Raw genomic sequence first — 15,230 nt, forward strand, 5'->3', positions numbered from 1 at the left:
GTGAGGGGAAAAAAGTAAACCACTGATCCTCAGATAATTCCTTTGTAAGATAGAAGAATATAATGTTTTTCCAGTCCACTTTTTTTTTTTTTTTTTTAACATCCTTAATGAAACAGTTTCTTATACTTACTTATGGGAAAGCTCTAATGTGTCTTAGTTTGCTGCAGCTGAACTTTTTCAGCTTAGTGATCAAGGTTATTTGCTCTCCATTGGGAGTAATGATGACCTACACCATGTGATCCTCCAAAAAACATGTATTGCTCTTCAGGAAAGCCATGCAATGCGCTAATGTGCATAGGTGTCCCAGGCAGCACATCACTGAGCTGTGCTAATGGCTCTTTACCTGGCTGCAGATTGGCACCTCTGAACGGGTGTCTGGCTTCAGCTTCACTGCATGGGCATCATTCATTTGGGTGCCTCTGTTGGCAGGTGGAGCTGCTACCGTCAGCTCCGAGTTGATGTTAAACAAAGGATATGGCAGGAATAACATATTTTTCAGAGATGAGCAAGATCCATGCAGTTGTCAGTGTAGTGAATTTGCATTTTGTCTTCATCTGTTTCCAGATGCAGTTGTTTTTTCCCCTACTCTCATCCTTTGGTTTTATTGAGCTTGCTTCCTTTGGCCGATAACATTTGATCCATTTGAAGAGCCTACAGGTTACCAGACTTTCACTATCATGCTTCTCCTTACTTCCCACTCTTGTGGAAAGCTTGCCATTTTACAAATTGTTCTTCATCAGAGGTGATGTATCTCTCTGAAATGGAAGAGCTTTTCCCTTTACTTGTTCCCAGAGAGTGGCCAAAACACCTGTAGATGCTGATGGGTTTTAAAAAAGGAAAATCAAATGTTTTCTCAGCCAGAAGGCTGTTCAATTAACTTTTCCTGCTGGGAATTTTTAGACATGAGGCTGTGCTGTTGGGAGGGATCATAGCATCGATGCTAAATGAATTAGAACTTTGTTGGTAATAGAAGAACTTATCAGAACATGAGAGGCAACAGCAAAGCACCAAAAGTTTAAATAAACATTGGATGGAGTTTGCTTTTGGAACACCGTGATGTTCTGCTGTGAAAAGTACATTTAAATGAGAACGTGTGAAATGCAGAAGTTATCAAATACATTAACATTTGCTATAGGAATGCCAACAAAAACACTTTTAAAAGCAGCATTTTTTTATGTTTGCTTATTTTATTTTTTAAAAAGTTACCTCTTCCTTAACACAAAATCTCTGAGTCCTTCTCTTAAACTGCTTGGCTCAGCCCATCCCTGGATATTGGGCAAGCGGCTCCTGTTAGGGCGGGATGACTTTCCATGGTGCTCACATCCCTTTTTTAAGGGCTCTGTGGACCACTGGTCAACAGCAGAGCCTGCTGTACCCAAGCACTCATTGGTATCTTGGTGTTCAGGTGAGCACTTGAACTTGCTTCGGTAGCTAAACTCTGACATTTGGAATACAAAATGCTTGAAGAACATAAAAAACCCCAAAACACGGGGGGTTATATTTCAATTCTACACCCATGTAACGTTTTTAGAAACATTACTGTGGGCTGAACTCCAAACTCTTCTCTCACAGAAACTACTAAACATATCATCAGACCCTTATGTGTCTTATTTGGATCTTTGACAAAATTGTGAGCAAATTGTGTTTATTGGAGCCTAATTGTGTTTTTAAACAGAAATAATTGCTTACTTTTTCTTTCTTTTTTTTTTTTTTTTTTTGTTTTGTTTGTTTTTAACCAACGCTCTTCCAGTAAACTCTTTACATCAATTTTAACTGAGGGATGTATCTGGCATTGTCTGATTTCAATTCATGACCAGAATGTCAGCCTTATTTCATGATCACCTGCCACAGTCCCCATCAAATTCTTGAAATAAATAGCTGGGGTTGCCCTGTACTTGCTCTTCCTTTGACCCCTTTGCTTCAGAAGTTATGGGCTGATGTTGGCAGAGCTGATCATGAGTAGGAGGCAGCTCTGTATTGCTATTAGGTATCTCCCTCTCCCAGCACTGCTAAGGCAGAGGTGGGTCTGGGGTGATGCTTGCATGGCAGATAGCACGTCCTGCCCACTCCTACGCCTGTGCGTGGGGCTGGGCACAGCTTTTCCAGCATGCTCTAATGACAGTTATAAGCAGCAGAATTTGAACACTTCTCAAAATGCGCAACAGGAATATGCTGTAATCTATTATGCATTGCCTATAAGCCCTTTCAATTTAATTTTCCTTTTTTGCTTTAATAGGTCACTTGCTTTTATGCAGAGCTTTCCTTCTTGGTGCCTAACTTTAACTTCTTTCTTTCAGACCTGCTTAAAATTCAGTATTTCCTTGCTTTCCAGATCTTCCCCTCTTTGGTTTCTTTTGACTGCGATTTGATTTTACTCAAGTCACTTTCTGGCACTCTGAAAACTAAGTGCAGCAGCAGCAGCACCTATAAATGAGCATGAGATCCCAAGGGCAGCAGCGTGCAGGGGCAGAGGAGCTGGAGCCTGCTGGCGGTGAAGCCTGCTGGGGATTGGGAACCCAGGCTGTCCTACCCATCTCCTCCACCTGTGGTAACTCACCTTGCTGTAAAGGGGATTCTTGTGATGTCAGTCAGTGTTGTAGTGTGGTGACACTCAATCAGCTGGATCTATTTCTTCATGAAGAGCAATGGGTTTTGCTGTGTCTCACTTCAGAGCAAGGGATCCCATTTCCATGCGTGGCTTTGGAGCTGTTTTTGAGAAGCAGAGGTGTGCTGGTGGCTGGGGGGCGGGACTTCAGTTCCCGGGGAAAACAAAGGCTGGGCTTGGTGAGTACAAAATGGCACATGGCAGAACCCCATCCATGCTGGGTGCGACGTGGCATCTCAGCATCCATCATCCAGGACAAACCCTCCCCTCAGCCATGTAACTACACTGGGTTTGGAGGGATGGCAAGCTGGTGTCATAAACAAGAAGCCCAGTCATTACCCTGCGCTGCCAAACGATGAGCTGAATAATCCCTGCATCAAGGGCTTTTTGCTTGGGGCTCCAGGGGCCCGTGGTGCTGCCCAGAGGCGGCTTGTGCAGCTGGCAGCAGTGGGGCAGAGGGGAATTTCTGTGGGGCCACGGCATTTACGTGCACTGATACACAGATATGTGTTGTAATGGAGCAAAATCACACGTTTTAAAATGATTACTCTGATCTGAAGCTCTTCTGTGCTTATCCTCCAGAAACTGGCTCTCTTACCAGCCCTTCAAATTGTGGCTTAGAAATGGAAGGGGGTGATGCACTTCACCCTTCTCATTTCAATCCAGGCTCGTTAAAGAGCTCCTGACGAAGGCTCTGCTGCTCTGACTCGCTGTTGTGGGAGAGGTTTGGGCAAATTGCTTCAGGGACTGCTCCCAGGTAATTAAAACAGGCTTTGCCTCTCACCCCTCCAGGCTGATTTGAATTTATACTGGGAGTTACAGGGGGAAATTAATGGGATTTTCTTACAGCTTATTCTCTGGGGAATGAGCGATGTTAAAATTTGTTAAGAAGTAGGTAGAATCAGTAAACCTGTGCTTCTGGGGTTGGAGTGGTTGTGTGCGGTCAGGCCATGGGGAAACTCACAGTCCTGAACTCCTTGGCTGATGGCAAGTTGCAGACACTTGGGCAATTAGCTGGGCACTAGCCGTAGGCCCAGCTATTTTAAAAAAATACATTTAAAAATAAATAAATGTGTACCTGTGCTTGGCACAGGCTTTTAGCTAATGAGCATCCCAGGGAATGGATGCAGCTCTTGGCTGTGCTAGCAGAAAGGAGAGAGAATTGCAGCATCTGGGCAGCAGTGGTAATGGAAAGTGCAATAGTTAATGAAGATCATTAACCAAGAAAACTCTCCAAACCAAATGACAATTTAGAAAGCTGACAGTGGTTTATTGCAGCACTGGATGCATGGGGCATTTTTCCTCCTAATGTGCACACCAAGCTACTCAAGGGGACCTGTTATGTGCAATGGAGTATTTGCATCTTCATAGCACATTGCATATTCATCATCATTCACGCACAGGATTGGTTACAAATTTCTCGCTTATAATTTAAATTAGTCCGCACCCTCAGATAGCACTACTGAAGCTTTTTACTAACTCTGTGTGCTCCCCAGGCAGGGGTTTGCCCTCTTTCAGAGGGGCTATTTGAGTCAGAGGTCACGATCTCCCACTGCCACAATTACTTTTGCCCTAATTTCAACTCATTTACTGTCTGTGAATTGCAACACTTTACCAGCTTGCCCCCGCTTACAGCCAGAACTTCCTCACTTGAAAGCTTCTTTTGCGTAACACAGAGAAGTGTTCTTTGTTTCCAGACCTTGTGACAGCAGCAAAAGGAGGGGGGCTTGTTCTTTCTGAGTTAGTGTCTTTGGTATCACAATTAAGGCGTGTGTGCCAGCTTTGTCTCTAATTGGATCTGGGGGCTGGGGAGGTGGGTGTGTGCAAGCCTAACGGTGTGCTCCGCGCTGGACCGTACCTGCAAAGTTCAAGGTGCCACAAAAGAAACCTTCAGCTTGGGCTGTCCTGACTTGTAACACGAAATGCATCTGGCAACCTCTGGTTTCTGGGGTTTTTATCTCTTTTGATGTGGGAAGGTGATATCCTTTCCTTAAAGCTGGCTGCGTGTCTTTTCACTAGAGATTCCTCCTCTGCTGGCGAAACGTGTGCTAGTCCTTATAAATCAGCAGCGGGCTAGCTTTGTGTGTTGTCTTCTAATTAATTGTAAGGTTTCTAGCTCTGCTTCAGTTGGGGTTCAAAGTTCTCTGAATGGAGCAAGAGTTATAAATAATGTAGGGCAGAGTCTGGATTTACTCTCCCCAACATCTCATAGTGGCCGTAGTGTTACCGGGATTTAAGGGAGAAGATGCTTCCTAGAGCTGAGTAAGAATAAAACGCGCATTGCCGTGGCGCCTGCAGTCATGGACGTGGTGATGGCTGCTCCTTTGGGACGTGGGCAGAGCTGGGCATGATGTGCAGTCGGCAGGACTGGGCTGTAAATAACAGTTAAATATAGGGACACAATGCCCCTCCAAAACGTATAGACCTGTTACAGCTTTGGTCATTGTTAAGAATGTATTAAACGTGGTGCTGCTGACTAACTTAACTGGCATAAAGGTCTGGCTGAGGACATGTGCTCAAGCTGAGATAAAGCTTTAAAGGAGAAAACAGTCTAAGAAACTTGCTTTTCTATGCAGCAAACAGGGCAGAGCTCTAAAAAGAGCACCAGCCTCCGGCAAGCTGCTTGAAAGGCATGTGGGGCTTTGCCTGGCTCCAACTTGAGCAAAGCTTAATCATAGTCAAAACTGGAAAATGTTCAGCTGCTTAACAAAGCACGAGAGCAACTCTTAACTGTGGTTTTCCACAAGCACCAAGAAAAAAGGCTACTTAGCCCTGCTGAAGTGACAAAAAGCCCTGCTGTCCTTGGTGTGGGATATGGATAAAAAGAAGGGTGAACAGCTCTGTAACGGGGGGCTGAGGCTGTGCTGCATGTGGGTGCCAAGGAGGTGTTTGCTGTGGTGCAGCTGGGTGCTGGCTCAGCTGCTCTGGCAATGAGCTCCCACCAGCAGCAGGAGGGTGGCTTCACTTCTACTACTTTTTAAGGCTTCCGGTTGTATTAGAGCAAGCTGGTATTTTTCTTATAGATCTCTTTTCCAATCTTATCTACCTTCTATTTTCATATGCACGTTAAACCAATTACTGTGCCATTTCTAAACAAGACAGAAGAAGCCCGGGTGATGCCAAGAGTGCGCCCTGGGTTGAATTGGCTGCCTGCAATGCTAGCACGCAGGGAGTGTGCAGCTGTACTCATCATCAAAAGGCATCCATTAAAATTGATTAAAATGAAGTAATAAGGTGGAGGTTGGTTGCTTCTCCCAAGTCATGAGCAATAGGATGAGGGAAGATGGCTTCAGGTTGTGCCAGGGGAGGTTTAGATTGGGTATTGGGGAAAATTTCTTCATGGAAAGAGTGGCCAAGCACTGGCACAGGCTGCCCAGGGAGTGGTGGAGTCCCCATCCCTGGAGGGATTTAACAGACACGTAGATGCGGTGTTTAGTGCTGGGCTGGGCAGCACTGGATGAACAGTTGGGCTCTGATCTTAAAGGTATTTTCTAACCTGAATGATTCTATGATTCTAAAATCTGCACAAACTAGCTTTGTGTGGGAAAAGTAGACCTATGTACACTTCATTGCTATCTGCAATCTGTGTTTCCCTTTTGAAAGGAACAAATGCTAAGAGATTTAATAGAAGCAATAGTCAGAGGGGTTTAATGAGACGTGCCAATGTACAGGGCAGCCTTTTTTCCTCAGCCTACATTTTTATCATTATAAAAGAGGCAATTACTCTTCTACACTTGAAATTTGTTGGGAAACATGGGATCAGCTCCACTGCAGAGGGAAGAAAGATATTTAATTGGGTTGTTGCCTTGGTGGATAAGACAAAGATCAGTAAAGATGAGTCCTCGGTGGCATTTTATATGCAATGGTAGTGTCACGTTTTTCTTAGGTAAATAATGTGACTCCATCAATCCTCTGTAAACTTAGCAGAAATTATAGACAACGGGGCTTCATCCTTTTAGCGTAAAGGATTCCTTGGACAGGGACAACAGATGCCAATAAAATAAAAATTTCTTCAGGCTTTTTCCTTTTGCAAATGACCCTCTTGGTCTCCATAAACCACAGTGGCTTCTGTTGCCATGGCTCTGCTGAAGCTGGGGTGAAGTTTCTGCTGGCTGCGGCGAGGGCAGGTTTCTGCAGTGTGTAATCGGGTAGCTAAGCTCGCTCTTTCGATCCAAAACGCGAAGTTTCCTCATTATGTGTTTCAGGAGATAAGTAGCTTTGTTGAACGACTCTAATGACATGATGGCAATTGCTCATTTCAAGGCAGCGTTCTGCCGTTGCAGGCTTATTGTTGTACTAAGAAATAAAAGCAGAATGGACTTGTCAAAGGTTAGAGGATACAATTCACCAAATGACAGAGTTTTCATTTTCCCAGAGTTCGATAAACCTTGTTAGGAAGCATTTTAGATTCCCCAGTAGTTGTTTCTAGAAAGTCTTTATGTCGGGCTAAGATGATGTTTACAACATCAAGCCCCATGTCATTAGTGTTTTCTTTGTTTGTTTGTTTTTAATTTCCACATCCTTCCAGGCTCCAGAATAAATGATTTTGCTGGTCTAATTGAATTGGAGCAATAAAGTACCAGGGGCAGGAAGGTCAGGTGTGACTCAGCATGCTGGGCAGGTGGGGGCTCCTTCACCTTATTTCTGGCAGCACCAGGACTCCTTAACTTCTATAACTATTTTTCTCTATTGCCCTTGGGCTGGTTTATTTGATCACAGTCTAATTTGCCCTTATTTCTTTATGCACTCACTGGGGAGACCAACCTATTGTCAATATGACCCTTTTCCAGGTGCTTCCTTTGTGTTACCCTGAATCTTTTGCAAACCTCCTTAGGCAGGTGGTCTTGCATTTGTGGGTGAGGCTGGGCCTAAACAGCTTAAACCTGTTAGGAACTCTAAAAAATGCTTTAGCTTTGGGACATCTGTACTGCAGACCTGGATACTGAGCTCTGGGTTTGCACTCGCGCATTCCCACAGCGCATCGCCATTACCCATCTCCCGCATTCCTTTGGTTTTTGCCTGCAGCTGATTATGTTGAAAGGTCTGGGTGTGGAGTTACTTTCAGAGGTAAAGCAATGAAATACAGCTTCCATTGCAATGAACTTTTACAGTGTCAGAATTTGGCATTTTATTTGTTGGATTTTATTTGATAAGGCTCTCTTGAAAGATGTGACATTTTGTACGGTTACCAAAATGGGAAAATTTCCTCTGCAAATGAGTCTTATGGAACTGATTAGAAATGAGCATTTTGAGTGATCTCCCACTGCTGCTGCTCAGCTCTCTGATGAGACCTGAGATGCTGTAAGCTCTGTTCGTACCAGCCTTGCATGGGCAATGACTTTTCAAATCTGTGAATTCTTTAAAAATGTCTTCAACTTAATTGACAATCTGAGACACATGTAAACTGTTTGTTGTTTACCAAATGAAATGTCCTGTCTGTAAAGCTAATCCCCCATCACTCTTCCTAGCAGTTCTTTTTCAGGCTCAATAGAAATTAAGAACAAGGCAATCTGCAGAAATGGAAACCTTTCAAAACAGTGACTTTTATATACGTCTGCTCACATATTTTCTTGAGCCAGTGCAGAGGTTGTCACCAGCTTCAAAGGGGTTTTGTGTCTAATCATCATAATCAAACCTCTGGGAACTAAGTTCACACTGAAAACTTCCAGATAAATGAAGAAGAAAATATAGCTGCCTTTGAAAGCTTAGCATTTGATATTCATGACTAGCTGAGTATTTTGTGTGTGTGTGTGTGTGTATTTTTTCTTCTTCTGTCACCTAGACTGCAAAAAATGTGGGGACAAGTCCCGGCCCTCAGGGTTCCGCACTTAAAACCCAGATTATTGCATCAGTAACTTGCCTTGTACCTACCTTTAAATGGGGAGGCACCCTCCTCTATCCAGGTAAGACTTTTTGACTTAAGCCTTATTTTTAAACTCAGGTAATTCACTTGAACATTTTGTGCCCTTTGTCTTTCCGCTCATAGCTGGTCGGTGTTTCTTAAGGGTTGTCAGATGATTTTCTGGCCAACGAAACTCTAGTGGGTCTTTTTTATCTGATTCCACCCAGTCTTTCCTCAGTCTACGTTAAGAAAACTGATGACTAGTGTATCTAACCCCAATGTAAACGGGTTCTTTCCCTCCCTTCACAGAACAAATTACCAGGGATGGGCTCATGTTTAGTTGTTTGTTCTGACATTGCCTAGCTCTCAATTAATTTTCAGAGAACAAAATCAAAACTGAGCAATGATGGGAAGCAGCAGAAAAGCATTTTCATGCTATGTCTTGATTAAAAAGAAATTTCCTCCAAGCAATCTCGAAAAATATTTGCCTTCCTGAGAAGATGTTTTTACAGACCATCGAATGAGCTGGTTGCCAGTTGACAAGACTCAGAAACAAACACATACAGGTCAGGATCCCTGGGTTGCTGTGTGACTCACAACGCTGTTGCAGCTGAAAACATTTCTTGATGGACAACTTCAAATAAGGATTTTGTTATGAAAGCTCTGCAGTTTATGTCTCAAAAATGTATTTATTCAGTGTGGTCTCTGAAATGAAAATATGTGGCAATGATAATTTCTAGGTGCTCTAAATAAAACAGCAGGATATACTGGTAGGGTTATGGATCTTCACTTCTATAATTAAAATGTCCATTTGACTGAGATGAGAACGGTAATTTATCCAATTAATATTCTGGAACGTCTGATTGTGAAATAGTACAGTAATTTCTGTTGTGTTACACAGCCATTGCCATCCTGGAAACTCCAAAGCATTGCAGGTAGGACAAAATGCATAGTAAGAGAGGAGAAAAAATACCGGTATCAGATTCACTGCGGAGAAGTAATGGCTCAAGACATCCTGCACGTGCTGCTGTGGCAAGGTGGCTTTTCATGCTGTGAAGGGCAAACATCACTGCCCCGAGGGCTTGTCCTTCGGTGGCTCATGGTCCCTCTGGCACACCTGTGGCCACATGGCATGACTGACCTGCCCGCCGGCCCAAGCCGTGAGCCCTCCCCACCTTTGCCTCCTGTCAGTGTGATGCGGATGCTTGTACTGCTTTATTTGGGTGCAAGAGCAAACATTGCTTGGGCTCTTTTGCTTTAATGGCATCTGTGTAACCTTTGGGTGTGATGCTCCATTGACGGTCACCATTTGCATCCTTCCACCTAAAGTTAACATTAATGTTCAGAAATGTTTAACTCTCATGTCAGCAGTTGTATAAGCGGTTCACCTATAGCCCATGTGAGCTTCCTTCCCCAGAAGCTCAGCACAGTCAGCATTTCCTAATCCAAACTCCTTTTTTCTTTCCTCTCCAACCCACTGGTTTTGTTTGACACTTTTTTGCAAGCTTTTTTTGACAGCTGATTTCCCTTGTCTTTTCCCTTCTGTACTGGCAGATTATATTGATTTCGTGTCATCTACACATCAGGTTTCTTGCTGTTTCTCCTAAGTCATGCTCGCAGGAGGGGAGGCAGGTGAGGGGAACAAGCCAGGAGCCATGAGCATGCCCTGGAGGTGGCCCTGCAGTGCTCTGCTGGTTAATCTCCAAAGTGGGAGAGGAGAAAGAGGAAGGATTTTCTTTTTCTTTTTCTTTTTTTTTTTTTTCCCTCTCCTTCATCTAGGTTCTTTGTTTTGCCTTTTGAAAATGTGGCCAACTCATTATGTTTATATTCATTAAATATGTCTTTCAGTGGAGGTGTTACACAGGTCTGCTATGAAATAACATGAATTCTTTTCCTGTCCCTCTTAAGTGCTAACCAAAGGGTGGTCCCACATCTCAGATCCCTCTTACGTGTCTCATCAGTGGCGTGGGTGTCCCAGCAGTCCGTGTCCATCAGGCACCCAGAGGGCCCACCCTGAGTCCCACATCCCTTGCAACAGCAACCTGCAGGAGAGGCAGTCCCCGCAGGGCCCAGACCGTGGGTTCCTGGCAGTGTAAAGGTGCTCTTCATGATGAAGGCTATCAGATGTGCAGCTCCTGCCTGGGTTTGTTGGCTTTGTACTTCATCTTAAGAGCTGTGCTCTTCGGAGTTGTAATGTACTAATCATTAAGGAAACTCCCCCTTGCAAAGGACCCCAAAGTCATTAACCAGCGTCATTGATTGTGTACGACTGTTGATCGATGGGTTCTGCTGGTGAGTGCAGACGCAGTCAGATCATGTCCCTGCGCAGCAGACACCCATCCTCTCAGCGAACGGTTGATCTGTGCTAAACCCTGTGCTCATCTGCATCTCCATCATGAGCACAGAGGTACAAAAGATTCAGTAAAGACCAGCAGGCAGGTGCTTTTAAAACATGCAATATATTTAAGGCTTCTGCTTGCTGTTTTCCTTGTGTGGCTTCATTGCTTTGCTTCCTCTCTCCCCCCACGCCCCCTCCTTTAGTATTGAATTATAACAAATCGTAGCATTATCGGCACTCACAAATTACTTGGTATTGGCCTTTCTGTGGTTGGCAACACGTGCAGCTGTGGGTTCAGCAGGTGCATTTGCAGAATGTGGGGAGAAAAAAAGTTTTTTTTAAAAAAAAGAGCAGATGACTAGTGCTGTCATTATGAAGCCCTTGCCTTCTCCCCTTCTGAACAGTGAAATCAGCCACTTGAGGAAGATGTAGAACTTGGATATGGTTTTGTGCAGCTCTCCCTTTACAGACCAGGCTTGCTTAGGCAGCAATTTGAAATGTTCGCCCCTTGATTTGGGGTTGTTTTGTCCTTTTTGTTTTGGTGTGGTGTAACCTGTGTGGTGCCTCTCGGCTGGGATGAAGAGCAAAACCTGCCTCGGCAACTCAGGGGTTCACTCCAAACTCTTCTGCTCATTTTCACAGCCATAAATCGTTGCCATCTTTGGGTTGGATACTGCCAAAGTCCTGCTTTAGTCCAGAGAGTCTTGTTCTGCTTCTGCTCCCTCTAAAACCCTATTTGGACATGCCAACGCTCCCCCGGTGTGAGATGAGGGTCGCTGCTCCCCGCTCTGCCCATGCTGGGGTAAGAGCAGAGCAGGACAAGGACAGCAGCTGGGGGGCCTTCCTTGGGTGCCTCCTGATGGCTAAGTGGGCATCAATGATCAGAAACTCTCCGAACCATTTCATTTTCATTTTCTTGGTCCTAGCCCTGGGATTTTATTCCCAGGTGTTTGGGAACATGAAGTGGCAGAAGGGAGGGAACAAGGAAAGAGGAATCTCTCTCAAGGCATCAGTAATTTATCTGAACTTCTTTAATGGTTCCAATTACCCAACAATCTCAAGAAACAATGTGAAGAAATAGTAATGTTAACGGAGTTATCATTGAAAAGGAGGGAGCAGAGCCTGTCCTGGCATGTCTTTCAAGCAGGGTTTTCTGGTCTGTCAATATTAACTTGAAATGTTCCCTTTTGAAAACAACAAGCTTTCCTATGTCCAGTTGTTCTTGTAGAAAAGGACTCCAAGGCATGGACTTTTGCATGTTTTCCTTTTTTCCTTAGAGATAAATGTCAATAGGTTGGAATAATACAGGTTAAGCTGATTAAAAAAAAATAAAAAATTCTAATAACAGTGGAAGTTTCCCCAAGGCCTCTATGGTGAAGCAATATCTCAAGCCACAAACAAAATTATCAAACGTGACCAAGAACGCCAGCTGAAAATCCTCCTCCTTGGGGTGGCTGCAGTGGCAGCAGGGCTGGGTGGGGTGCACAGGGCCAGGGCCCCCACCCTGGCAGGGTGGCACTGGGGGATGCTCTATGGCAGTGTCCATTGCACAGTGCATCCTCCAGCCCCGGGCAAGCTGCATGCCAGCCCCGCATCAATAAATGGCTTCAGGGATGATGACTCGCTGGTCCGATGCCATCGGGAGAAGCACACTGGTGACAGGTCAGGGCTGACTTGCCTGTCAAGTATGTGAGGTTGGGGAAGGAGCAGCCGGCTGGGTGCGGGTGGCCCTCTGAAGTGACCCGATGGAAAGGGGGTCCTGCTGTGAGCGGGGTGGCCGTGCTGCGGAGGGCTGGCCGGTCTCCTGTGGGGCTATCGGTAGTTGTTGATAAGATGCAATGACTAAGCTGGTTCAAAAGACCGCTGGAGTGTTATGCTGAACCCACCAGGGATTTAAAGTGCTCTGTGGAGCTAAAAATAGCCAAATGAGCACAGCCTCGTCTGAGCATGCTGATTTGTATTTTTACGCTCACCCCATCTAACTCTTGTAGGCTTGTGTCTGAAGACCACGCAGTGCTCCAGTGAAGGGGGGGCTGCTTCCAGCCCAGGGGCAAGGCAGCTCCAGGGCTCTTTGACAGCAAATATGAAATGCCCTCCTCCTGCCATTCTGCAGGTTCTTCACATCACACTTGTGTGTAGGACCCCTGTTCCACTGTACGTGATGAAAAATTACTTATGTTGCCAAACCAAGTCAGGATTCATCATCCCTTTCCTTAGTGCTATGTTTGCAGTAAGTGGGAAGCGCCACGGAAGTGGCTTCCAGAAAATCCCATGGCAGATTGATATGCAAACCGCTCTTTGCTGTAGGAGTTAAGCTTTTAGTAATTAAAGAAGTGATTTCCAGGTTATAAATGTTGTGCACATGGGTCTAAGCAAAATTGCTGGCCTTCAGGCTTGTCTTAGCAATGATGGAAACAGGGTGCATCACCCAGCTGCAGGGGTTACTCCTGGTTTTAGGCTGCGTCACTGGGAAATGGGCCTCCTGCCTGAGCTGAGCTTTGGCGTGTCTTTCTGCCATCTCTGCAGACAGCCAATCGTTGCTTGTCTGAACTCTTGCACTGCTTACATTGCAGGTACTGGGGCTTCTTTTCTCTCCTAGGGGTCCTGCTAGACCTGCCCCCCCTCACACCCCTGCTGCTGTGCCTGCCCTGCTGATGATGGCAACGCCTGGGGCATCTCTTTTTCCAACATGTACCTTGTATCTGTGCTCCTGGGTATTTTCTTATGCTCGGAAAAGCCAGGCTGTGCATATTCCCACATCACTCCCCTCTCCTCTCTCTCATTTAGACTTTCTAGGAAGCCTGTAACCCCCTCTAAGATGTTAAATGGGCAGTATCTTGTGACACCAAGAAGGTAATATCAAAGTTGCTTTGTAGTTCTAGCTAAAACCCAGTGTGGCTCACAACAAGATGCTTTTAATTTTTTTAAATTCTAGCTTTCTCATGGAAAGTTTATTTTGATGTGTTTGTACAGCACCTAGCATCATGGAGCACACTTTTTAGCTTGGAGCCCTTAGGCACTGACATGTTATAATTAGTAAATTTCTACTACTGCAGCTTCTTTTATACAGCACCTAGCATCTTGCTGTTGCGTTGGCTTCATACAAAGCTCTTGGCTTCCATGAAAATGACAGAGGCCAATTTTATAACTATTTGAAATACTTCTCATACTACAAAAATAGATTGTAACAAGTGCTGTTATTAAAATGATTGGAAGCCCTTTTTTCTGCATAATCTTGGCAATGAAGATATGTCCCTATCAGATAAAAATTGTTCAATTTTTTCAAATAACTTTCATCATCTTTACATTCTGTAAGTCAGATTTTTGCAAGGGCTCCCATTTTACAAACGTAACCCTTCTGTTCATCGAGTTACAGTGCAGGAATAGCCTCGCTGGCAACTCTTCAGACTGAAATCTGGAATTGCTGTAACGATTACCTAGCAAATGAGCAAGACCAAAGAGCTTAATTACATGCACTAAATGATTTGAGCTCTGAGCAATTGTATTCTCATTTTAATTAAAGTGTGAAAATGAGTCAATAGCTATTGCCGCCTTTCTTTTCCCCTCCATCCTGTGTCTTCTACTAAAACTTCCGTCAGCCCTGGCGTTGCCCCTCAGGCATCCTCTCTGGTCCCGGTGGCAATGCCAGCCCCGTGGTGCCCCACTGCCAGTACAGACCTGCCTGCTGTGGCAGGAGGCTGGAGCAGCTGCTAAACGAATCACTGCATTTAGAAAACAATCTCTGCTGTCTAATCTCTGCTCTCCAGGCTGCTCTTCCCAGCATCAATGCCTCCCAGGTGCCGAGCTGCGTGTCCCTCTGCCAGCTCTCTTTTCCAGGAAAGGGGCATCGAGGGCTTCTTTCCAGAGAAGCGCTAAAGATCGAGGTGAAGCTGGGAATGCTTCATTGCTTTTGCCATCTCGTTGTGTATCCAGGTAGCCGCTACAGCCCTGGCACCCTATTAACTGGTGCTGTGTGATACGGCACGGTGCTGACGGATGGTGGCTTAGTCCACACAAACCACATTTGCTGAGCTTGGGGAAGGTTTCACCATGCTTTATTGCACTGGGCAATATTTTTTACTTTATGAGCAGCATCCTTGATTTCAGAGATAATAGTTTATTTAAAGAATACTGTATCACTCAACATAAATAAAAGTAAAGCCTTGTGTGAAGTGTCCTAAAGAGTCCCAATGGGCTACAGGGAGGTATTTCTTTCCTCTGCACCTTTTCTGTGGGTTTTGTTTCCCCTGTGAACATTGCCACTGTGACAGCTGAGTACCCAAGGGATGAGCCCACCAGTAACCCATGTCCTTCAGCACCGCATCTACATGTCTGTTAGATCCCTCCAGGGATGGTGACCCCACCACCCCCTGGGCAGCCTGTCCCAGTGCCTGACCACCCTTTCCATGAAGAAATGTTCCCCAATGCCCAGTCTGCCCCTGCCC

Source organism: Falco biarmicus, chromosome 8 (genome assembly GCF_023638135.1).
Source record: "Falco biarmicus isolate bFalBia1 chromosome 8, bFalBia1.pri, whole genome shotgun sequence".
Taxonomy (NCBI): domain Eukaryota; kingdom Metazoa; phylum Chordata; class Aves; order Falconiformes; family Falconidae; genus Falco; species Falco biarmicus.